The sequence below is a fragment of the Schistocerca americana genome, chromosome 5, assembly GCF_021461395.2.
Source record: "Schistocerca americana isolate TAMUIC-IGC-003095 chromosome 5, iqSchAmer2.1, whole genome shotgun sequence".
Taxonomy (NCBI): Eukaryota; Metazoa; Arthropoda; class Insecta; order Orthoptera; family Acrididae; genus Schistocerca; species Schistocerca americana.
This window is the reverse complement of record NC_060123.1, coordinates 230,983,350-231,009,191: the sequence shown is the minus strand read 5'-3', so window position 1 is coordinate 231,009,191 and position 25,842 is coordinate 230,983,350. Positions and strand designations below refer to the sequence as shown.

The window sequence follows — 25,842 nt, the reverse complement described above, 5'->3', positions numbered from 1 at the left end:
TGGTCCACCTGTTACTCACTGCCAATACTAGTGACACCACCATCAGTGTGGTCTAACAGCAAGTAGTGAATGGTATACACCAATATCTGCATTTCTCATTTAAATTAAATGGAGCACAGAGGCTGTGGTCAGCATACAACTGAACTATTTGCACTCTGCAAGGCACTTAAATATTTGAGGGACGACATGGAGGGTTGCCCCTTCACACTTTTCACTGACCACCCCCTCTTGGTACGAACCATTTGCAACCCTAGTCAGGATTTATTACAATAAATTAGATTAGATTACTTTTTGTTCCATAACCTCAAAAATGAGAAAGATTCTTATGGATGGGGAACAAGTCAGAATGTATAACACAAAAAAACAATACATTTCAGTATAATACTCACTTCCCTGGTCATTTGTCTGGAGACTGTCAAGATATGTGAATACATTACAGTAAACTGGAACTGCTAAAATTTACAGAATTAATGCACTGTCAGACTGAAACATAGTTGTGTACTTTTCATAAGTTTATCATACACAAAATACCTAATTTTGACTGTTGTGGCCAAGTGCTGCCAAAACTGAAATCTAACAGACGTTCTTACTTAAGCTGATCTAACAGTCCCAGCTAAGATATTCATCTACAGAGCAGAAGGAGTTCCCAACCAAAAAGTCTTCCAAACTCTGTTTAAACTGTAAAGGTAATCAATTTCTGACTAATTGGATTGATAAGAAAACCTTTTGACCAAGTGGCAGCAAGACATCACTCATATAAAAAAGATTTTACTTATGAAAGCTTTTGGGACCAGTGACTTCTTCTTCCAGCAGAAGGAATGAAGGAAAAGGAACTGGAGACATTTAGGAAAAGGGGCAGAGTTTGGAAAAGTCGCCTAGTACTCTGTATTATGGGAGATTTACTGGATGGGATTAGAAGAAAAGACTGATTAGTGTGGACTGCACTGGATGAGATTCAAAAACCTGAGAGAGGTGGTAGAAAGGGTAATACGCAAGACAGAGATACTACTGAAACATAGTGCATGAGATGAGTTAATAAGAGTGAAAGGCTAAGTGGGTTGTATGTGACAGAGGTGGTGGGGGGGGGGGGGGGGGGGGGGGGGGGGTGGCAAAACGTAGAGACGTCAGAAAATGAAAGGTGTAGAAAACTAAAACAGAGTGAAGAAATGCTGCGATAGTAGAAATTAACATAAATTAAGGCCCAGTAGGTGTCAAAACCAAGGATGTGTTGCAGTGCTAGGTCCTAGCTGTGGAGTCCTCAGAAACTGGTGTCTTCAGGAAGCATCCAGATGGCACGTGTCGTGAAACAGGCACCGAGGTCACAACTGTCTTGCTATAGAGTATGCTCTGCAACATGATATTGTTTTTTGCTGGTATACACCCTCTGTCTATGCCCATTCATCCTAATGAATAACCTGGTGGTAGTCATGGCAATGTAAAAGGCCAGCAGTGTTTACATAAAAGCTGGTATATGACATGAGTCATTTCACAGGTGGCTCTCCCTTTCATAGTATATGTTTTGCCAATTGCAGGGCTGGTATAGGTGGTGATAGGAAGGTGCATAGGACATGTCTTGCAGTGGCGATGGTTACAGGGGTAGGAGCCATAGAGTATGGAGATGGGTGCAGAAGGAGCATAGTGTCTGACTAGGATATTGTGGAGATTGGGAGAGTGATGGAAAGTCATTCTAGGTGTGGTGGGCAAAATCTCAGACAGAATTTATCACATTTCAGGGCACAATTTTGCGAAGTCATGGTCTTGTCAAAATAACTGATTAATACGTTCTAGACTAGGATAAAGCTGAGTGATAAGTGGTGTGCTCTGAATTTGTTTTTTGGAGGGATCAGCAGTATCAGTATTGGATATGCCTTGGGAAATCTGCTTTTGAACTAGGCTGGTGGGGTAATTACATCCAGTGAAGGCTGAGGTAAGAACGGTGATGTATTGTTGTAAAGAGCCTGCATCCAAACAAATACATTTGCCTCAAATGGCAAGGCTGTATGGGAGGGAATGTTCGACATGGAAAGGATGTCAACTGTCAAAATGTAAGGACAGTTGTTTTTAGTAGATTTAACATGGACAGAAGTGTGTAGCTGGACTTCTGTGAGGATGAGATAAACATCAAGAAAAGTGGCATGGGATTCTGAATTGGACCATGTGAAATTTAAGTGGGAGAAAGTACTTAGAGGTACCAGGAATTTTAACAGGTCAGTCTCACCATGAGTCCATATGACAAACGTATCAATGTACCTAAACCAAACCAGAGGCTGAAGGCTTATGAACCTCAGGAAAGCCCCCTCCAAGTGACCCATGAAAAGGTTTGCATGGGAAGCAGCCATCCTGGTTCCCATGGTTGTGCCCCTGATCTATTTATATGTCTGCCTACCAGTGAATCAGCTTTCAACCATTTATTAATATCAGAGAAAATTTGATTAGCAGCCATTTCTAAATCTGTATTTGACTTTCTATTTATTGCAATGGTTGCGTCATCTGCAAACAAAACAAACTTAACATCTGGAAATGAACAGATGAGAGGTCATTAATGTATACAAGAAAAAGCAACAGACCCAAGGTGGAACCTTGAGAAATGCCACATGTAATTAATTCCCAATGACGTGAAGAAAGATTGCTTATTCCACAGGTATTTCACAACAACACCCTTTGTTTCCTGTTAATTAAGTAAGACTCAAACCATTTCACAGCAGTTCTGGTGACACCATAATACTCTATTTTACTTAAGAGAATGCTGTAATTCACATAATCAAAGGCTTTTGACAGCTCACAGAATATGCCAGTAGCCTGTAATTTGTTATCTAATAAATTAAATACATTGTCACTATATATGTAAACAGCCTTCTCTACATCAGAATCCTTAAGGAACCCAAACTGTGACTTGGACAATGTATTATTTGTAGTCAGATGCTTAAGAAGGCACTTGAACGCAACCTTTTCAAATCATTTTAAAAAAGCTGGCAAAAGTGAAATTGGTCAATAGTTTGATGGGGTCACTTCACCCCTTTCTTGTAAAGAGGCTTCACTTCAGCATATTTTAGCCACTCTGGAAATGTTCTGCTGATAAGACATTGATTACACAAATAACCTAAGACAGAACTCAAGTCGCATAAGCACTCTTTGAGTAACTTCATTGATATGTTATCATAACCATTAGAATTCTTTGATTTTAAGAATTTTGTGATGGGTGCTACTTCTTTGGGAGAGTGCTGTTTCCATTTTACTTGAGTTATTTGTCTCAAGTATTCCATTGCACTATTTACTGAACCTAGTAATTCCAACATGTCAGTAAAAGAAATATAGTACCTTTTTTACTGGAGTTATTTGTAAAGACTGGTCTCAGATATTCCATTGCAATTTTTACTGAACCTAGTAATTCCAAGCTGTTAGTAAAAGAAATATAGTACTTGTTTAAGTAATTTGCAACACTACATGTACCTTTTTGAAAGAAATCATCTTTCCACCAGTTACTATTATAAGTTTTTATTGCACTATTCAAATTTTGGCTTTAGGCCATTATCAAGTGATATTATGGCTTTAAGCCATGTCAACATAATGTAAGCTGACACATTTGTACATTACGTACAAACTTACATTACAAACATATAACAGTCACTGGCGGAAAGATGATGTCCTTCGAAAAAATTCTTATGACTGTGAATCCGAGCTACAACAAGTTTACTACCTGTACTTGTTACCAATGTCTCATTTATTTTTAGAGCTATCTGTTTCTCTTCCTGTTTGGTCCCACCTGTCTCTGTCTTCACTATATCCCACATAGATTTTATTTTGTTGCCCAATGTAATTATCTTTTTCTCATAATAAAGTTGCTTAGATTTTTGGATTATTTGCTTCAATTTTTCCAGTATTCTCTGTATTGCATTACAATGTGAACATCAGAGGTTTTCCTAGATAACAGATACAACCTCCTTTTTGTCCCACATGCTACCTTTATTCTTTGTGTAACCAATGGTTTATTTTTAGACTTCTATTTGATCTGCATTACCTTTAGGAGAAAACAAGTTTCAGAAGTGGAAGTAACTTTATTAATAAATGCTTTGTATTTTCTATTTGAGTCAGAATTATTGTAAACACCTATCAAGTTCATGTGTCTGAACAATCTCCTAAAATTCTCAAGTTTTGGCTGGTTTATTACCCTCCTGCAGTCAGAGTTAATAGATTTTATATTCTGACAAGTTTCAACATATAACATAAGAAGCTGCATGTCATGATCGTCCCTCTGCTTCTGACACCTAGACTTCATTGCCTACTTCTCAGCAGACATCCAGTATGTGGACAAGAGGGAAACATGATAGCAGACTACATAACCCACATCTATTCCCCCAGTACATTAATTAACTACTAGGACATGGCAAATGTACAAGAACAAGAGGGTCATTTGTGTGACAGCTTGAGCTAATAAAGATACTCAACTCTTGTTGAACTATGATGTGATACATCACAGGGGAGATCACTCCCACTGATTCTGTTGCCATTTAGGAAATTGATATTTGATAGCCTTCACAATCTGTCATACCCCACTGTTTACTGCACCTCATGTCTCCTTAGAGAACATTTTGTTGGCTGAGCACTGTAGTAGACTGCATGAAATGGACACAAGCCTGCATTCTTTGCCAGCTTAGTGATAATGTATGGCACTCATCCCTACCACAAGGCACTTTCAGTGTACCAGAAGGACATTTCCAACATGTACACCTGGACTTGGTCAGCCTTTACCTGAGTCCAAAGCTTACAAATACATTCTATCAGCCATTGACCACATGTCCCATTGGGTGAAAGCAATCTCTTTACAAGACATAACAACCTAATCAGTGACATGAGCTTTCACAAACACTTGGATTTCCCTTTTAAGTTGCCCCTAATCTATCACAACTGACCAATACAAATGAGGTCATCACTATTGTAAATGCTGTACAGTGAATGCTCACACTACCAGCCCACTTTCTTTCACCTTCCTCACCTCTGACACCTGCAGAACTACCTTCATTACTACAGAATGTCCAATGCCACATTAGCAACATTATCATACCCCCACCTCATGCTCAGGGTTTACAAGCAATTTTCATCCACAAGAGGCTAAGCAAGTGCTCCCATGTCATGTTTTAAGATGATACGGCCCTCACCACACTTCAGCAATCACACAATAATCCATACAAAGCACTCTGATGGGGGAATGAACATTTTTGCCTCTTGTGAAGGAAAAACCTACAACAGGGTTGGTCCATTGACTCAGACTTGCTTAGGTGCTCACAGTACAGAAGAATGACAATCTCTCCCTCCCTCTGTTCCCAACATCCCCCATCTCCAGTCCTCCCAATGTGGTCCTTTGCACTGATATATCAGCTTTGATGTTAGGATTATAGGCACATCCAAAAAATTGCCAATGATGAACCTCGTCACTCCTGCTATGGCAGACCTCTCCAATCCATTATTCTATGAGACTATATGCTGGAATACACTTCCACCTCCCTTTTCTATGCAGTGTTTTGAGATGGGGGGATGGGGAGGTGGCTCTACAGTAGCACTGATCATCAGAACAGACTCCACCCAACATACAGACTGAAGCAACTACAAACATTTTTGATACGTTACCTCAAGTCATCATCTTTGTTACAACACTTCCCATGGCTTCTTGAGTTGTGAGTTTTGTGATAACATGTTCTGTACCTGATTGATGTATAATATTGTTAATGAAGTGTGGAATTCTTTGCCAGAGTGTCAGTACTACATTCTACCCGCCTCCAGCTACCAAAGATTACAACAAAAGTAAAGATTCAGATGAAGCTACAATCTTAGGTTCCACTCTTGCAATGTTGGAGGAATGTGTTGATGGTTCAGTTGAATGAAACACTCAGCAAATGATTAGGTTATTTGTCAATGCACCTTTTTTGTTGATACTGTCTGTAAACAATGTATCTGAGAGAAAAAATTTAAATGTAGAACACAATTACAGCTGGATTGATAGGGTAAGTATAGAACTGAATTTTTTGGACAATGTAGATGTAATTGCAATGAATTTGGTCATTAATTAGTATTTAATGTCAATTTATCTGAAATGCATAAAATTTTGTGATCCTAACTTAGTATTGGTGTTGAAGGATAAGATTACTTAGTTTATCACTGTACTCCTTCATGATTTATTTTCTGTACAACAATCCCTCGCTTCTACAATCCTATGTACTTTAAAAGCATTTTCTTCTTCTATCTCTAGCTATGACCTTGAGTTCATTTACAAGAGAGATATGGTTTCGGTAATTAAGTAACACAAAGTACATATAATGGAAATGTAAAAGAATAATGTTTCCCCAGACATAACACACTATACTAGTAAACATTATTTTTTAAAAAAAGAATAGTTGGTATTATTTGACTATACACTGGAGCATGATTTTGGTAGAAGAATCTTAGCAGTAGCAGAGATGAAGGGTAAGCAAAACATCACTGGATGAAGAACATGATTTATTATTTGCTAAAATCAATGCTGTAATAAAAGGTAATTATGTGACTACATAGCAGCAAAGTTAGCAACAGCTTGATAACCTAATATACATTTTTTACAAAGACTAAATGAATGGTATTTATATTACTAATGGACTAATTAGGTGCATGGTAATCCAGTTCAAGTTGTAAGTTGCCTATTTAACAACTTCCAGAAGCAACAAAAATTTAACTGTCAGTATTTTATGTAATTATTGATCGAATTAAAAAAAGTTTCATAATCTGCTCATTAAGAGTTTAATCTTATGTCACAGGTTTAACACAATAAGACAAGTATTTAAGTTCTAAATTGTATATATGTTGTGAGGTAGCATAACTCAGGGCATACAAATACCAGGACTACACTCATCCAGTTTTTGAGAATTAGAGCACTTAACTACTTCCAACAAATTTTAAACATTAAACATTCTAAACTTTTTCTCACCTGCATGCTTATTGTCTAATATTTGACACATTAACTCCATTTGTATAGTGATAAGAAGTTTGAAGTTGTAGGAGAGATAGTAGTAAGAATAATTTTTAAACAAAATGGAAGGAAACAGAGTAAGTGCACCAAGGAAGGAGGACGAACACCTGGTTTGAGGAAAGGGAGATAAATACTGGTATACATGGTCCAGTCACTTTAATGTGACCACCACCTATGTTTGATCTCTTTGTGCAATAACCACTCACAGATGGCAGGCGGTAACAGTAGCAATGGAGGAAATGTGAAGTATGTCAAGAGAACACAGAAAACAATGCAACTGTTGTTATATTATGGAAACAGAGAAATTTATCTGGCATCCAAAACAGCATGATCATAGGATTTTGGGACAAGGATGGAAGCATTTCTGAAATGACTAACTCTGTAAACTGTTCACATGCTACTGTGGTTAAAGTACACCATGCATGGCAAAACGGTGCTGTCCAGATCCAGCACCAAGGCAACTGTGGTGCCCCATGAGCCATAGATGACAAAGATGAATGATGGGTGCAGAGATGGGTATGGGTGAATAGACATGCACATGTTGTGCAACTGACCACCCAAATGAACCAAGGGGTTACCAACCATGTCTCCTCAATGATTGTTCAGCAAATGTTGCTGAATATGGGTCTCTAATTCAAGCACCCATGCTGACTGCTGTTCATTGGCAATGAAGGCTGGAATTTGCATGCCTATAAACTGGATCTCCTCTGAGGGATGACAGATGGATCACAATTTATGCTCCATAGAGAGAAAAATGTCTGAAGGCAAATACTCTGCAGCAATCTTCAGATGGGTCCAGGACAGAGGACAGAACATTATGGTATGGTATGGAAATGTTTTCATGGCATTCTATTTGCAATTTCATCACTCTGGAAGGAAGAATGGATCAACATAACTGTGCATCTATCCTTGATGCTGTGTCCACCCCTACATGCAGTTTGTTTTTTCCTCAGCATGATGGCATCTGCCAGCAGGATAATGCAACAAGTCACATGACTCACTGTGTACATGCATGGTTTGAAGAGCACCAGGAAGCATTTACTGTACTCCCCTGGCCACCAAATTCCCTGGACTACAACCACTCGAGAATCTGTCAGACCACCTCAATTGGGCTGTCCACACTGACAAACCTGGCACAGCTGGCCATGACACTGGAGTCAGAGTGGCTCCACATTCAGATCAATACGGTCCAGAACCTCAATGAAAATTGCTGACTCTCTCCCTGCATGTCAGCACTGCAAAATGTGGTTATTCAGACATTAATATGACAGGATGGTGTACGCAGAGGGACCATCACTATGAAAAGAGAGTGCAATACATCATTAAATATGTGAAATAATTCTGAGGGAAGAGATGCCATTGATGGTTTCTGTAAAGATGGAATACTTAATGTTTTCAGGCTAACTCCAACTTTGTACAGAAGAATCTTGCCTGAGTTGTAGTGGGTTTCTGAGTATAATAATTAAAAAATTACTGGAAATGGAAGAAAGTGTCAGTTTGCTTGGCTTGAATACAGAAAGTTTGGGAAGCAACAGTCACAATATTCAAACTGTAAGAAATTCTAAGACTACTAAGTGCTCCTCAAAATGTAACATTACCTATATGGTTACAGAGATAAAATGGTAAAATTATTTTAGGTGGTTACAGCAAGCAGAATCTAATGTGTTATCACAAAGGCTGCATATTTTTGAACAGATATATCTTATAAATAGGTTTTTGAAGGACATTATCAAAAATGTGCTACAGTTGCCTTGTGAGGAAAATACATGGAGAAGAAATAATATTAAATGCAAAATATAGGTAAAATAAAATAACTACTTTGCATATTTCATGTAGCACACTGTATCAAGGGACAATGCATGTTGTCAATGTGGGAAGGTGATTACAGTAATTTTATGGGAGAAAATACCTGTGTGGACAGATATTGATACTGAGTGTACCACCAGTCTTTGTTGGAGGATTTGGTCATAACTGAAACAAATGCTGAAATGGAGCAATGACTGTATATGCTTTGAAAGACAAACGAATACTGTGTTGTAATTAATATTCCAATCTGTCATTTGGAACTGTCAATTCACATTCTGAACTCTGAGTTTGTCAATAATATTTGCAATTCCATTATGACGATGAAAATATTTCTTATGAGAACAATATTCCATTGAATTTGAGGAATACATGGAACATATATAGAGAAGTGTTGTTATAATTATTTCAAGAAAATTATAAATTGTCTTCTATCATTGTCTTCATGCATATATTGCAGAATCAAGTGAAGAAGACTGAGTTAGCCATGGTCTATGAAGCAAATGTCATATACCAGAATAATACTTTAGTTGTCACTGCTTGAGACAAATCTAAACTTTAAAGTATCAAGTGGAATTCTACAAGCCAGAAAAAAGTATGAGCTATCAGTGAGCTCATATAATTTTGGTATGTTTTGTACTTTTCTGAAAAAATGGGAAGCAGATCACCTAAGAACTGAAGTAAGCAACAAATTCCTATCTACTAATCAATTCTCAGATGCCTTACAACTAATATTTGCATTACTTGTTCATAAAACAGGACCCCAACGAAGTCTCAGGCTACAGGCTTATCTATATAATTCCAGTCCTGGCTAAATTCTGGTATTCAAGGATAAAACAGTGTGTTTTATATTGGAATACTTACATATAAAAACTACACATCCAGTGTATATGTATTCGCACCATTGTGTGTTACACACAGAGATCTGTGCATCTTCATGTCCTCCTTGACATGTTGCAGGAATTAATATTTGCAATGCTTAAAAAAAGTCTGACCTGTTCTCCTCCACAGCTAAGTGGTCAGCATGTTGGACTATGTGGAGAACCCTGATTCAATATCCAGTGTTGTCAAGGAATTTTTCTTTCGTGGAAGGCGTGACGTGGGATAATCCCAGCCTTGTGATGCCTATTGTGGATTCACCTGGTGAGTAGTTGCTACAATGTCTGAAAAACTGATACTGACCGGGAGAGCAGTATGCTGACCTAGCAACGACCTTCCATGCTGTATCCAAATTAATCGATTGGCAAAGGACGATGTAGCAGCCAGTCAGTATTAGCAAATATTGTTGGATGAATTAGCTGAAAACAACATGTATCAATGAGTTGCAGACTGCCATACTTTGTTGGCACTGTTTTCTAATCTAAGTCTTGCTCAACAGTGTTTTTTTTATGATGAATGTGCAATATATCATGGCTGACAAAGGAGGGATGTGGTTTTTGTGCCTAAGAAAAAATATGTATGAGCTGTTATGAGATGGTAATTTGGAATAGCATATAATCACAAGAGTATGTGAATGAAAATACCATATTTTTTAAGGATATGTGAATGCAAAATTTTATTTGGGCACATTGTAAACGTGATTAATACCTGTGTTCAAAGATGAGGGAACCATGACTCATGCAGTTACAGCAGGATGGAACTCCAGCACACTTTGCTATTCAGGTGCCACTAAGATAATTCCAGCACTTGCATCTGTGTTGTCTCAGTGATATAGTCCATTTGCCTATTCATTCATTCATACATACACACATTGTTTTACTAAAATGGCATAGTGAAGGAGAGCCATCAGGGTTGATGGAGAAGTCCACACACACACACACACACACACACACACACACACACACACACACACACTTGAATATTTTACTTTTGTTTGGGGGCAATGCCCATCATTGTCCCAGAAAATAATTCTAATCCCCCAGTTCCAAACAAGATTTTGATGTGGTTTTTCGTGGGTTGTCAAAGTGAATGCTGGAACTAGTCATCCAGCTTTCATATATCTGTAATTGAGACTCACTGTCCTTCACTCCACTACCAGCTCACCTGTTACTTGGATGAAAAGAACCAAAACTTTATAAAATAGTTCCAATCCCCTTCCCTGGTTCTGATCAAGGTTTTAGGAAGGTTCCTCTTAGTTGAAAGGCAAATGTTGGAACTGACAGTTGCCTCCCATTTACTCTCAATCTGAAAACCTCTCTGCCTCATTAACATATTGCTTCATACTTGAATAAAAGAAGTGAGGCTCTATAATATGCCAGTTCCTTATCAGCCTAGACTATCCCTTGGAGTAGAGAGTGAAAAGTGCCAAAAATAAGTATGAAGTGGTTCTCCAAAGGGATTGGTACATTCAATAGTCAATGGCTTATTTCGTCCAGAAAAATATCAGTGTGCAATGTAAAATATCTATATCAAATGTACAAAAATATTTAGTAGTGTCCTTTTTAAGTTATCAGTGCCAGTATTTAACTATCAGATCACAATATTTTAGATACTGCCTGAAAACAGACTGGGGGAGACTATGTGGACAAAAATCTACTCAGTCACTAGCAAAATAACAATCTGGTAGGCTATAAGATATGGGGACATAATGTGATCAGAATACTAACTAGCAAGCTTAATAATCTATGCAACAAAATATCAAGTAATTCTCATATTTATTGATGTGCTACTGCATGTCTTATTTAGTTTTATATTTTGGCATAAAGATCAGATCATTGATCAGATACAGGTAGCCTAGAAAATGTTATTTTATCAGTTGAATTAAATTCTCTGAAACAAATCAAAAGGGAGTGTAATCAACTAAATAGTAAAATATGTTCAGGAATGCTGAACCTGCAGTTTAATGAACAATGAAAAATAAAAATGTATGGCAGAGTAAGATTCAAATATAGATCTCCTAGTTTAATTGACCAGTCATCTTTTTTCCCAACCACATTACTTTCACCTCATCCTTGCGCTTCAGCCCATAGTTGCACACAACATAATCATCTTCTTTGGTGTTGGCATTAGTTTTTCAACTGCATTGTCATCTAAAGCATGGCTATTTTAGCCACAACAAGACAAAATACCTTTTCTCAAGGAATGATAACTTGTTCTTAATGTACAGATAATTCTTCTCTAAATTAATCACTTGCCAGTAAATATGGTCTCTTCTATGTAAAACAGCCTTTTTAATTATTTTATCTTATTTTATTGTATTTCTTTTGAAATTTACACTCTAGAGCATATCACTTCTTGAGTTAAAATAAAATCTTTGTACACTTTGAAATGATATTTCCTACAAAAGAGCCAACTAAAAATGACTTATTTAGACTCCTTGTCTTAAAAAAAAGATACAGAATTACAGACTAGTATCCTTAACATCGTTTGCTGCAGAATTCTGGAACTTATTCTGACTGTAATAAATTTCCTAGAGACTAAATTCCTTATGTCCCCAAATCATTATGGTTTCAGAAAGCATCACTCATGCAAAATTCAGCTTGCCCTTTTCTCACTTGATATACTGCAGATTCCATATTTCAAGATTTCTGAAAAGCATTTGACACAGTGTCCCACTGCAGACTATTAATGAAGGTACAAGCATATGGAATAGATTTCCAGATATGTGAGTGGCTCAAATACTTCTCAAGTGAAACAACCCAGTATGTTGTCCTTAACAGTTAACAGTATGTGTTCATCGGAGACAAGGGTAATGTCAGGAGTGTCCCAGGGAAGTGTGTTAGGACCACTGTTATTCTCTATACAAGCAAATGATGTGTCTGACAGGGTGGGCAGTAATCTGTAGTTGTTTGCTGATGATGCTGTGGTGTATGAGAATGTGTTGAAGTCGAGTGACTGTAGGAGGAAACAAGATGGCTTAGACAAATGTTCTAGTTGGTTCGACGAATGGTACCTAGGTCTAAATATAGAAAATTGTAATTAATTTGGATGAGTAGGAAAACAAACCTGTAATGTTTGGATACAGCATTAGTGATGTCCTGCTTGACACAGTCACATTGTTGAATTATATGGGTGTAATGCTGCAAAGCGATATGAAATGGAACAAGTATGTTAGGATTGTGGTAGGGAAGGCATATGGTAAACTTCAGTTTATTGGGAGAATTTTAGGAAAGTGTGGTTCATCCATAAAGGAGACCACACATAGGATACTAGTATGACCTATTCTTGAGTGCTTTTCAAATTTTTGGGATCTGCACCAGATTGGATTGAAAGAAGACATTGGAGCAGTTCAAAGGCAGTCTGCTACCTTTGTTATTGGTAGGTTCAAACAACAAGCAAGTGTTATGGAGATGCTTTGAGATCTCAAATGGGAATCCATACAGGGAAGACAACATTCTTTTTGAGGAGCACTATTGAGAAAACTTACAGAACCGACATTTTAAGCTGACTGCAGAGTGATTCTACTGCCACCAACATACATTTCTCATAAGGACCACCAAGATAAGATATGAGAAATTAGGGCCCATATGTAAGCATATAGACAATCACTTTTCCTTTGCTCTGTTTGTGAGTGGTACAGGAAAGGAAATGACTAGTAGTGGTATAAGATACTATCTGCCATGCACCGTACAGTGACTTTTTGAGTCTGTAAGTAGATGTAGATGTAGACGTTAAAGAGACTTCAACAGAAAACAATATCATTAGTTGGCAATCAAATTTTATGAAACCCCACCAAATTAATTACAAAAATTATTAGACATTGTTGATTGAATTTATATAATGTGAAACTGCTTTTTTCCCTGCATTAGAAAATTCTGCATGCATCCTTTTATTTAGTACGTGAGCTTACTGTGAAAAAAGGCTACAGCATTGCATTTATTTGAAACGTAATAGAAACAGAACTTTTCTTTGCAAAATGTGTTATTTATAATGACCTAAAATCCATGTGAAACTTTTACTCTTTGCAGTAGCAAACTGCCGGCTGTTGTGGCCGAGCAGTTCTAGGCGCTTCAGTCTGGAACCGTGTGACTGCTACGGTCGCAGGTTCGAATCCTGCCTCAAGCATGGATGTGTGTGATGTCCTTAAATTAGTTAGGTTTAAGTAGTTCTAAGTTCTAGGGGACTGATGACCTCAGCTGTTAAGTCCCATAGCTATTTGAGCGAGTAGCAAACCATGACCACTCTGATTTCAAAATATAATCAAAAGACACAAACTATTAGTCCATATGATACCACTTCCAGACTGGAACGAGATATTCAGTGGCACTAACACTTTCTTCACAGTTTTATGATCAGCCAACCAGATGTCATCGCTTCGGGAATAGCACCACCAGTAGAATGGATATGACCTGCCTTAACAATATGCGTCAATAGAATTAAGTTCACAGATATGAAACGAAAGGAATCAATAGGGATGGAACCAACAGAATGCAACAATGTTACACAACAGAGGAAGAGTCTCTTGTTGTTTGAAAAATCGGGGGAAAACACAGGTGGCACTGAACATTTGAGTTGGTCGTGGAGTTGCTCAAATGACATTATACATGCCCCCCCTTCCCCCTGCCCCTACTCCCTCTTCCACCAACCATTGAGTGTTATGGTTTAATGCAGCAAGATGTCCAAGCAGATTTTGTTTTCGATAACATTGTTTCTTTTTATAAACCCACAAGACAAAATATTAGATACTCCATTAAAAGAGCACACTAGTCACTCTGGAGTGCTGTAGATGGCACAGAACGTGGAACACATAGTGATGTGACCCTCTTCTGCTGATTTACTCATGGTTATGAAGTGGTATGTATTTGTTTCAGTTCTATGAAAGTAGTAGAGTAGGATGGGCCCGGCTGGAACAATGAGACAATGGCGGAAAGTAGCTATCGTATTTGGATTTGGATGCTAGGTGTTGACTGCACAAATGGCCCAATGGTGTGTTTAAACCACAGTGTGTAGAGGGTGTAGCTCAAGCTGGAGGCTGTTCTGTGATATTTTGGGAGTATTCTTTCATGACATGACATGACAAGGGACCAACAACACAGCTTACTGTGGATGTTATACAAATGTGTGGTGTCTGTTCATCAGATGACTAGCTAGTTAATGGATCCCCCTTCTTCAGAGTGGATGCACAAATGCATCCGACCTTCTGTGGCAATCTCAGCGTAGCGAACAGGAGTATAGTGGACAGGGTCAGCAGATAAGTGACACTCGATGGGAATGTGGATTGACCATGAGGCATGCCATGATGGTTTGTGCAGTTGTGATAGTGCTGTGTCCTAGATGGCACAGTGGTTAACACACTTGCCAAGTAAACAGGAGATCCTGGATTTGAATTCCAGTCGGGTACACATTTTCACTTGTCGCTACTGATTCCCCATAAAGTCCTGCTGCAGCTGACAGCAGTGATCCCCTTCAGTTTACATTACTGTGAATGTTCATTTCAACATTTTTGGTGACCAAAGGTTGCTCTTTCTTTTGAATCTTCATGTTGAGTATACAATGACCACTCCCATCTTCCATGATGACAACATCTGTGTCTACAGGGCTGCAATCATACGTCCCTCATTTGACAAACACTCAGATACTCCATTGCAATTCAAATGGTCTGTTAAATCACCCAATCTTAATCATGTAATAAATGTGTAGGACTATTTGGAACAGCTGGTGAAATGAACAAGGGGCTGTCAAATGAAAACCGAACACCCACCACAACAAGACAGTGGAATGGTTCCATTCAAAAGTAGTCACCACATGTGTTAAGACTTTATCCCACTGGGGTACGTGATGATCAATTCCAGTTTTGTAGAACACAGTTACCCACTGATGGATCCACAACAGTACCTATCCTTGTACCTCCTTGTCAGACAGACACCATGCTTGTTTTTCTTCAGGTCGGCAACAATGTGAGGGTCACATAGGGAAAGATCCAAGCTGTACACAGGATGCTACAGTGCTTCCCAAACAAATCGCTGTTGCGTAGCCTTCATCTGATTGCCAGTGTGGGGGGCAGGCATTGTTGTGCAATGGTATGATTCCGTCTGACAGAATTACTCAGCAGTTTGAATTTATGGCAAGTCACAATTTATGCAAAGTGTCTTCTTAGCGCTACACACTGATTGTGGTTTACATGGACATCAGTTTCAATCAGCTGATAAAATGCAAGAGTGGGTGTGGTTGTGGATTTGTCAGTGCCTGACAACATTCTACAAAACAGGAATTGATCGTCTCATCTCCAAGTGAGATAGATGTATTAACATATGTGGTGATTACCACTGAATGGAGACATTCCATGGTCCCTTTGTGGCAGATTTTGGGTTTTCGTTTGACTGCTCCTAGTAGCTACCAACAAACTTGCAATATGCTGGATGTATGGAATAAAATCATCCATGAGCATCTCCAGATGGATATGACATACCTGAAGAAATTTGTGGGCTCCCTTCTTTGTCAGCTGAGCGAGTTATAAAGACTAGAGGCGATATTACACCCTGTTAGAGTGAGGTCTCATGAGAATGACTAATTTTTTGCCCACTGTGGTTAGGTAACAATTATGAAGAAGCACACGTTTCTGATATAGATGCGAACTGGTTATACGTCCTAATCTCCTTGTGTCCCCTATCTCTGTCCATCTTCCAATCCCCCTTTCCTTGTCCATCTCCTCTGCTTCTCCCTCTCTCTGCCAATCATCTCTCCCCCCCCCCTCTCTCTCCACCTCCTTCTGCACCCTCTCTATCCCTCTCTCCCCATTCCCATTTTCTATGGTCATTTCCTCTCACCCTTCTGTCCATCTCCTCTTCCCCACTCTCTCTAGCCTTGAGCCTTATTTTGCACCTGTACTGCAAATTCCAATTCTGTAGTTGTGTTCTAATCATAAACCAAAAAGCCATAAATACAACCTTCCTGTTTGCTAACAATGTTTAATATTTATTACATTTACGTTTAAAAATTTGACGTAAATTGGGAGGGGACATTTTGAGATATTTGGTAACAATCTATTCCCTTTATATAATACACACAGACGCACTTATATATATATATATATATATATATATATATATATATATACACACACAACCACACCCACTCTTGCATTTTCTCACCTGATTGACACCGATGTCCATGCAAACCACAATCACCGCACTGAGAAGACACTTTGCATGAACTCCGACATGCCATAAATTCAAACTGCTGAGGTATTCTGTCAGACGGAATCATCCCATTGCACGATAATGCCTGCCCCCACATTGGCAATCAGATGAAGGCTACGCTACAGCGATTTGGTTGAGAAGCACTGTAGCATCCCGTGTACAGCTTGGATCTTCTGTGTGACTCTCATATTGTTGCCAACCTGAAGAAAACCATACATGGTGTCTGTACGACAAAGAGGTGCAAGAACAGATGCTGTTGTGGATCCGCCAGTGGGTAACTCTGTTCTACAAAACTGGAATTGATCATCACATCTCCCAGTGGGATAAAGTCTTAATACATGTGATGATTGCCGGCCGGTGTGGCCGTGCGGTTCTAAGCGCGTCAGTTTGGAACCGCGTGACCGCTACGGTCGCAGGTTGGAATCCTGCCTCGGGCATGGATGTGTGTGATGTCCTTAGGTTAGTTAGGTTTAAGTAGTTCTAAGTTCTAGGGGACTGATGACCTCAGTAGTTAAGTCCCATAGTGCTCAGAGCCATTTGAACCATTTTTTTGAACATGTGATGATTACTTTTGAATGGAACCATTCCACTGTCTTGTTGTGGTGGGTGTTCGGTTTTCATTTGACAGCCCCTTGTACATTTCACCAGCTGTTCCAAATAGTCCTACACATTTACTACATGATTAAGATTGGGTGATTTAACAGACCGTTTGATGTGCAATGGAGTATCTGAGCGTTTGTCAAATGAGGAACATATGATTGCAGCCGTGTCTACACAGATGTTGTCATCATGGAAGATGGGAGTGGTCATTGTATACTCAACATGAAGATGCAAAAGAAATAGCAATCTTTGGTCACCGAAAATGTTGAAATGAACATTCACAGTAACCACTGTGCCGTCTAGGACACAGCACTATCACAACTGCACAAACTATCTTGGCATGCCTCATGGCCAATCCACATTCCCACCGAATGTCACCTATCCGCTGTCCCTGTCCATTATACGCCTGTTCGCTATCTGAGTGTTCGTCGAACCAAGGACGTATGATTGCAGCCCTATATATATGTAGGGTGAGTCAGGAGGAAAGGCACATGCTTTGATGGGTGATAGTATTAGTGATGCTCAAAAAAAACTTCATATGGGCTTGTGTCCTATTCCAAATGCTTTGTGCAAAGAGAGCGTGAGAATGTTGAAAAACTCGCTCGATGCGGATGCGCTGTAGCTTACTTAGTTTTTGTAGGCCAATTTGAGGTTGTTTTCGGAATTGATAGACCACAAGTGTCCCGTATCAAACTGTTCCTCTCAACTTGCTAACTCAATATGCTACCTCAAATTGGCCTACAAATATTACGTAAGCTACAGCGCATGCGCGTTGAGCGAGTTTTCAACATTCTCGTGCTCTCTCCGCTAAACCATTAGTTCTAGAGAAAAAAAATGAATAGGACCTTTTTTGTAGGAAATTTAATATAGTTTAATTTTGTACTGTGACACGTTTTCGCTGGAGGGTGCGGTTTTCGAGTTATTCAATAAAAACGTAGAAAAGTGATATTAAATGTGGTCTATCTCGGAAACCATTCGGAATTGGGCATACGTCCATATGAAGCTTTTTGTTCAGAATCACTTATATACTATCACCCCTCAAAGCATGTGCCTTTCCTACTGACTCATCTTATGTATATATCTGTGTGTGTGTGTGTGTGTGTGTTTTAAAAATATACGAATATACATGTATTACAAAAATAGGTGTCTAAAAACACAGGTGTGTCAGAATGCAACGTTGTGTCCAAATTTCAAAGCTGTCTTTTAAGAACTTTTGGTGACACACGATTTTGAACAAATGAATATTTATCGTGTTTTGCGATTATAAGACACACCTTAATTTTCAATCAATTTTTTTAAAAATTTAACGTTTTTACCATTTTTATTATCAGGCTGCAAAGCCAGACTGAAGAAGTTCTTAGTTTATAAAACCGAACTGGCCTCTAAAATCCTTGAAAATCGTCATCTGAACTTTCTTCTTCTCCTTCTTCTTCCTCTTAGTCACCATTGTTGTCTTCTTCATACACAGGTGTAAGATGGTATTCAGTGCCATCGAGAGCGTTACTTATGCCGCCCTTCTTGAAAGATTTAACAATATCTTCTCTCACTTTAGACCACGACTGTTTTTATCCACTGACATACTCGTTTGATTGCAGGCCGTTTTAAGGCTCTCTTCGGCGTGAATTCATGTTGGGTTTCATCCATCATGTCATATACACTTTAAATGGTTTATTTGTCGAGACATCAGGAGGTTGAAACTGTGAAGTAAGTCCTCCCGGAATAACAGCAAACTCTGCTGTGTCCCTATCTCAGTTTCTATTTCACAGAGTTTTTCAAATGACTACTAAATTAATCTAGCACAAGAAATATTCTTCAATAAAGCACGTTTCCTTCTGCCCCACACTATATTAATCCATAATTTCATACCCGCTTCGTCCATCCAACACTTTTCGTGTACGTGAACAACAGCACCTGTAAGTATTTCAGAAGGTTTAGGCGTTGTTTTTGCGCTTGAAAATGATCATTGGGGTAAGTTTAGTACCGATAGCACAACCCGCAAGGACAGCAATGTAGTGTACTTTTTCATGTCCACTTGTTTTTATAGTTACAGTTACGTTATTCGGCACATCAAAAGTCAGAGGAGTTCCGTCCATATCTGCTGTTGGGCTAAGTTCTACACTGGTTTTCTTTCGATGCTGAAAATTAAAGCGATGAAAAGATAATATTTTCTCTTCTTTCTCTTGTGGGATCCTCTGAGATATTTTGGTTTGTGTTCGCACGCCAAGTCCATGATGCTTCATAAACCTTAGAACCAACCAACTCCACCATTAAAGTCTTAAGTTCCACTGTAGCACTAGCTTATGAGCGTGTATTTGAATCATTTATGTATTAATTCCTGTGCCTTTTTGACGGTGTCCTTAAAACCATTCTACAGCGTCATCTTCTAGTTTTGTAGTCAGTTCTCTATTTGCACATTTAGTCTTCCTCAGTATTTTTTTCCAGTTCTTTACTAGCCGGCCAATCGTTGGTGGAGGGCCGAAATGCCGCTCAGCTGTTCTGTGTTCATGTCCTTCGGCATGTGCTATTACTTTCAATTTATAGCCCGCATCTTATGTACGTCTTTTATGTTTTTCCATTACGAAACTAGCTACTAACAAAAATATTGTACTGTTACCGGTAACACAAATCACTTTCCGTTCTAGTTTACTAATACCGTGGACTGCAATGACGCATTATAGGCTATACAGCGCTACGGGTTTGTGATGGCAGGGAGGGAGGGCGACAGTGTTAGCAAGCTGGTGAATCCACACAACTCGTGTCGACGCATCGGTGCACTGCTGCTGCCAGTTGTATCCAATGTTGCCAGATACACACAGGTTTCCCGCGGCATGGTCATTTTTAAGACTGGCGGGAGCTTTAAATCAAACACTAGACATTTTTATATTAACTTCGAATATAAGACGCACCTGAATTTTGGAGGCAGTTTTTCGAAGAAAAAAGTGCGTCTTATAGTCCGTAAAATACCACTTTTTTTTTTAATTGAGGGTCTGAAAGGCAAAAGAAAATTAAAGGGCATAGTGGGCGCCGGGAGTCGAACTCACAATCACCTATAAATAGCGTCGCGAGACCAGGAACAGTTCAGTCCGGTTCGAGCCACGTTGAAGGAGCCGATTGGCTGGGTCATGAAATTATTGTGGAAAAAAAAACACTATCCTGCTCGACCTGTGTTACACCATTAATCAATCACGCCTTGAAAACCCGAGAGATAACATGTATTCCAGTCAACATTGACAAAAGATTTCTCTAAACCTACAAATGCTGGAAATAGTTGTTTGCCTTTACTTAACCTATCTCCTAAGATAAGTCGAAGAGTCACTTTTGCTTTGTTTGTTCCTACATTTCTCTGGAACCCAAAGTGATGTTCTTCTAGGTCGGTTTCTACCAGTTTTTCCATTCTTCTGCAAATAATTCGCCTTAGTATTTCGCTAGGATAAGCTGTTAAACTGGTAGTTCGGTAATATTTACACCCGTCAGCACATACCTTCATTGTAACTGTGTTCATTACATTCTCCTTGATGTCAGAGGGTATCTCACCAGTCACATGCATCTTGCTCACAACGTAGAATTTTTCTGTGACATATGGCTCTCCCAGTAATCCAAACAGTTCTGAGGGAACTTCGTCTATTCCAGCGACCTTGTTTCGACCTAGGTCCACTGCTCTGTGAAATTATTCTCGCTGTACCATGTGTTCAGTCTGCTCCTAATCTATTTCCTCTTCGCTTTCTTTAGTATTGCCCTCAAGTCTGTTTCTCTCATATAGCCCTTTTGTACATTCCTTCCCGCTTTCAGCTTTCCGTTCTTTCCATAGTAAAAGCTTGATGTCTGAGATCGTGGTAATGATGTAGCTTCTTTTACACTTTCCAAAGGTCTCTCTAATTTAGCTCTAGTGTCTTTCCCCTAGTTAAGCATGCTTCTACATTCACGCATTACTCGTCTAGGAATTCCTGATTTGCCATCTTACACTTCCTGCCAATCTCAGTTTTTAGGCGTTTGTACGTATTCTCTTCCGCCTTCTTCATTTGTTGCATTTTTATATTTTCTCTTTTCGTCAATTAGATTCAGTATGTCGTGCGTTATCCAAGTATTTCTACTGGGATTTGTCCTTTCCCTCATTTGAGCCTCTGCTGCCTTCACTATTTACTCTCCCAAGGCTACCCAATCGTCTTTTGTTGTGTATCTTACCTTTATTTCAGTCAATCGTTGCCTAATCATCTCTTTGAAATTCTCAACAACTTCTAGTTCTTTCAGCTTACCCAGATCTCTTTTCCAAATTTTCTACCTTTTTGCAATTTCTTTAATTTCAGTTTGTAGTTTATAACCAATAAATTATGGTCACAGTTCACTTCCGCCCCTAGAAACGTTTTGCAGTTTAAAATCTGGTTTTGAAATATCTCTCTAACAATTATATAATTTACTTAAAACTTCTCCTTTGTGTCCAGGCCTCTTCCAGGTATATAACCTGTTTTCATTATTTATGTAGGTGGATTTCGCTATTTACGATACGTATAGTCGCTAGAGTGCAGTGCCACGAGGCGCCAATCTAGTCTCGCGATGGGCAGTGGCAGTAGTATTTTGGCTGATCAGCACATATGACAGAAACCTGTCCAAAGAGGCACAATTTTCGTGCCTAAGGTAGGAGTTAAAAAAAGGGGGGAGGGACGAATATTAAACTACTGCGGGACATCCGTTGTCCATTTCCGGTGTGTCGTAGCATTTTCAAATGTCACAATGTATTAAAAGTTGCTTTAATTGTGACTAACGAGGAAAACACGGCAAGTACCATAAACTGCTCAATAGAAGAGTGGTCGAAATAAACGAACGCATGTCTCCACTTATCAGTAGATAGTCGACCGTTTCTGAAAAAACATCTGTCAAAGTTTTCGAGGTATTTTCCATGCACTTTATATGTCTTTTACCGCACGAGATCTCCTGGCGAACCGGTGCGACCGCGGTCGGCGTCGCGGGTTTTCAATTTTGCGCCCCGTGATCGAAACCCAATCACTACCTTTTGTTTTTCCGGTAGAAGATTACCACGCAAATGTTTTCCAGTGAATACCGATATAACGTTGTCCTTATTCATCTACTAATTGTGCGTCTGATGAATGACTAAAAAAAAAAAAAATGAAACTGTCGTCGGTAAAATTACTGTAGTTTATCTTGATTGTTAATAGATGGCCGCGGTGACCGAGCGGTTCATAGGCTCTTTAGACTGGAACCGCGCGAATGCTACCGTCGCAGGTTCGAATCCTGCCTCGGGCATGGATGTGTGTGATGTCCTTAGGTTAGTTAGGTTTAAGTAGTTCTAAGTTCTAGGGGACTGATGACAACAGATCTTAAGTCCCATAGTGCTCAGAGCCATTTGATTCTTAATCAGTTGCAAGCGCCAGTTTCCGGAAAAGGGATTCCTTATGCTTGGTTCATCGCGAAACGATTGCCAACGCGCTAAATCTTCACTAATGTTGACGGTGTTTCTTTCCAGAGTGGGACACATACGAAGAAATGTCACTGTGGCAAACCTGTCTTCGCGCTGTGCTTCTGGTGTTCGGAGTATAAGTGTTTCGAATGTTTCTACGATCGGTACCATCCAAGGGAATGCACCATATCTTCCTGAAGAATAAACGTATGAATAAAATACAAGAATTAATATAAGAATTGACTTGAGAATGAAATAGCAGAATATGAGAATTTAAAAAAGATTGTAACCCCTCAACATACCATACACACATATACGAGGGTTGGAACTTAAATAGTGGCAACTATTTATTCACAACCAATACAAAAGAGTTACATGTTTGCACCTGTTACTATCCTTCAGAGTAGTCACCAGCGTTGTGTAGAACCCGTTGCCAGCGATGTGGACGGCGTAGTATACCGTTAGTAGAGCCTGTTCTGTTGACGGTGCGAGTGAAGCGGTCTACTGCCTGTCGGATCTCTGGAACAGTTCTGAAGCGAGTGCTACGAGGTGGTTCCTTCATGTTCGGAATCAAATCAAAGTCACAAGGACTTAAGTCGTATTACTGTTCATTTTTGGAGCATCATCTGCGACCAGCTTTGCGAAAGTATTGGCGACACTTTCTGCGCAACCAAGCCATCATTTTGCACGACAATGCTCGGGTACATACAGTGCAAGCTGTGGCTGCTCCGTTCGGTCGATGGGACTGGGAAGTACTGTAGCATCGACCATACTCCCTGGACCTAAGTCCCTGTGACTTTGATTTGATTCCGAAGATGAAGAAACCACTTCGTGGCATTTGTTTCAGTACTGTTCCAGATGTTCGACAGACAGTAGACCGCTCCATTCGCACCATCAACAGAACAGGCTCTGCAGACGGTATACTACGCCTTCCACATCGCTGGCAACGGGTTTTACACAACGCTGGTGACTACTTTGAAGGACAGTAACAGGTGCAAACATGTAACTCTTTTTTATCGGTTGTGAATAAATAGTTACCGCTATTTAAGTTCCAACCCTCGTAGTATATAATAAATGTGTGCATTTACTGTGCAATCCAGTTGTAATTTTACAATTAATCTAGCCCTTAACGCTCTTGCATCCCCTGATTTGATGAGAAACATTCGTGTAGTAACCTTCTACGGACATGGGTAGGTACGTGAAAACAATAAATTATAGCATTAAACATAATAAATAAAAACAATAATCGCGTTTCGAAGACGGGGTGAAAAATTAAAAAGACCGCGACGCTAACCACTAAGCCACCATGTCGTCTGACTAGATCGCGCACTAAAAGGCACATAAAATGTCTCTAAAATACCTTGAAATCTTTGACTATCGTTTCTCCAGAAACGGTTGAATATCTGTGGATAAGCCGAGGCTACAGCCGTTGATATAATATCGATATATTACTACACTGATACTTTATCCAGAAAGTATAGACATATACCGGCGATATTTTGTCTCCCCATATATCGATATCAAAATGGCAATATCAAGTATTTTTATTTTGTATTATTTTTTCACAATTTTCGTTAAATATTTGAAGTTGTTGTTTCGAAATTGTAGTAGAAGAAATACCGACAGTATCTGAAACGTTTAGCTTCACCACGCAATTTTAACACTAAAACTGCTGGGTCGCTGGCGTTGGCAGAAATGAAAAAAAGAAACAAAACAAAAAAAAAAAAAAAAACAGGGGAGTCGGCATGAAGTGTTCCGGACTAATTCGTTATGTGACGAAACCGAATGACGGACCCATCTGACACCTTTTATTGTGTCACTTACATGCAGTTACCACTATTAGCACAGTAGTTATCGCCAATTGTGAACGTGCATCGTTTGCCTTTCAATTGTTGCTTTAAGGGGGATAGGCAGACTGCTAGCTTGTTGATGTGCAGAATATCTTTTAATTAATCAGTACTAAAATAAACAGCTCTAAAACCAGCAATGTATTTACAACGTGCAGCTGATATTTTTATAGGCAGCTACTTCAATACTTGTTCCGTCGACATATCGATACTTTTCGATGTATTGAGAGCCAATAATGATACGTTTTAAATATCGATATACCGGGTTCCCGATGTTATTAAAAATATCAACAGTCCTATTGTTGTTGTTGTCTTCAGTCCTGAGACTGGTTTGATGCAGCTCTCCATGCTACTCTATCCTGTTGTTGTTGTTGTCTTCAGTCCTGAGACTGGTTTGATGCAGCTCTCCATGCTACTCTATCCTGTGCAAGCTTCTTCATCTCCCAGTACTTACTACTACCTACATCCTTCTGAATCTGCTTAGTGTATTCATCTCTATGTCTCCCTCTACGATTTTTACCTTCCACGTTGCCCTCCAATGCTAAATTTGTGATCCCTTGATGCCTCAGAACATGTCCTACGAACCGGTCCCTTCTTCTTGTCAAGTTGTGCCACAAACTTCTCCCCAATTCTATTCAATACCTCCTCGTTAGTTATGTGATCTACCCATCTAATCTTCAGCATTCTTCTGTAGCACCACATTGCGAAAGCTTCTATTCTCTTCTTGTCCAAACTATTTATCGTCCATGTTTCACTTCCATACATGGCTACACTCCAAATACTTTCAGAAAAGACTTCCTGACACTTAAGTCTATACTCGATGTTAACTAATTTCTCTTCTTCAGAAACGTTTTCCTTGCCATTGCCAGTCTACATTTTATATTCTCTCTACTTCGACCATCATCAGTTATTTTGCTCCCCAAATAGCAAAACTCCTTTACTACTTTAGGTGTCTCATTTCCTAATCTAATTCCCTCAGCATCACCCGACTTAATTCGACTACATTCCATTATCCTCGTTTTGCTTTTGTTGATGTTCATCTTAAATCCTCCTTTCAAGACACTGTCCATTCCGTGCAACTGCTCTTCCAAGTCCCTTGCTGTC

General features: G+C 39.3%; 1 protein-coding gene across 1 annotated transcript in view; it reads right to left on the bottom strand.

Annotated features, from left to right (window-relative positions):
• Positions 1-25,842, bottom strand: part of LOC124616283 — a 137,982-nt gene that overhangs the window by 19,474 nt on the left and 92,666 nt on the right. The gene's annotated exons all lie outside the window — the stretch shown is intronic.